Genomic DNA, 1,394 nt, shown 5'->3' with positions numbered 1-1,394 from the left:
AGATTTACAATGTATTTTCACTATTGTATTTACACGCACTAGATGGATTCTAAAAGATGTAATTAACATATTTCTTAAATATAATATGTATACCAACTAACGTCATCATGGAATCATCAATTTGTAAAGTTTTATAGTTTGAACAAGAAATGTAATCAACATCATTTGATTACTACAAGTTCTATCATAGAACCATCAAATCAATTTCTTTAACGACTCTACTATATCATGATCCAAATTCTTAGTAACCTTCAATAACTCACAGTCATATATATGCATTATTTAAACAAGTAATCACTTTCACAATCATTGTAGTTTTCATACATGCAATATTGTTATGTATAAAAGAATATGCAAATCTTAATTCACATAAAACACTAATTTATCATTAATGTTTAAGTGTCAATAAAAATATGGTAATAATCAGAACAACCCCAAATTCAACAATGTATTGTCATTAATAAATCAACAACATGAAGTAAACTACTAGAATTACTTTGTTTAAAACTCGTAATAATCTTCAATAAAAACTTATTCATGCATATAAGTTGAATAGATAGTCATGCAAAAATGAATGGTACCAACCATCCTAAATTCAATCCAAATCCATGACAAGGCTCAATCGTCAATTATCCATTATAGTCAAGTCTTATCAATTGACTGATTGTTCATCTTTAACATTCAAAGAGCTTCATTAAATTTCTTTTACAACATTCTATTTTCCTATTCGAGGATAACCCCGGCCTTTTGAATTCCTTTGTTATCACATAGAACAATACATGCATTCATTATTTACATGTAGTGAATTGTAACTTTAGTCATTTTTAGTAAATGCACCATAATCATTATCGTAATAGTATGCATGCAAAGGTTGGTAGTGAGTGGTCAATATTGTCTATAAATGAAAAAATGGTTTTATTGTCTTTTATCCACATAAATATTCAAATTTTATGAGCACCATCTAAAGAAGACATTATCACTTACTATTATTTAATGTAGTTATTAGCATGCATCATGCATCTCTTGTCAAATGTAGTCTACTACATAGATCATTATGTAGTTTTTTTAAATAATATCTGAGCTAATACCCATTAGCATCATACCTATACTTCTTATCTTCTTACTAATTCGAAAATTGTGCTACGACCTTTTTCTCTAATACCACTTGTAAAATATTACGGTAAACCTTGTATAAAAATACATAGGATTAGAATATTCTTTTATGAAATTTACTAGAATGTAACATTTTGAATTACTTATTCCATATTATTTTACTGAAAATTAGATAAAATCTTTATATTTACATAGAATAAATTTAGAAATGGAATAGAAAATCACATAACATAACAACCATTATTGTAGTATATTAACATAAGCTTCCTGTCGTAATCCTT

Source organism: Pinus tabuliformis, chromosome 2_2 (assembly GCF_031772625.1).
Source record: "Pinus tabuliformis cultivar Carrire ecotype Pingquan chromosome 2_2, CPIR1, whole genome shotgun sequence".
NCBI lineage: Eukaryota > Viridiplantae > Streptophyta > Pinopsida > Pinales > Pinaceae > Pinus > Pinus tabuliformis.
Note: the sequence above shows the minus strand (reverse complement) of the source record.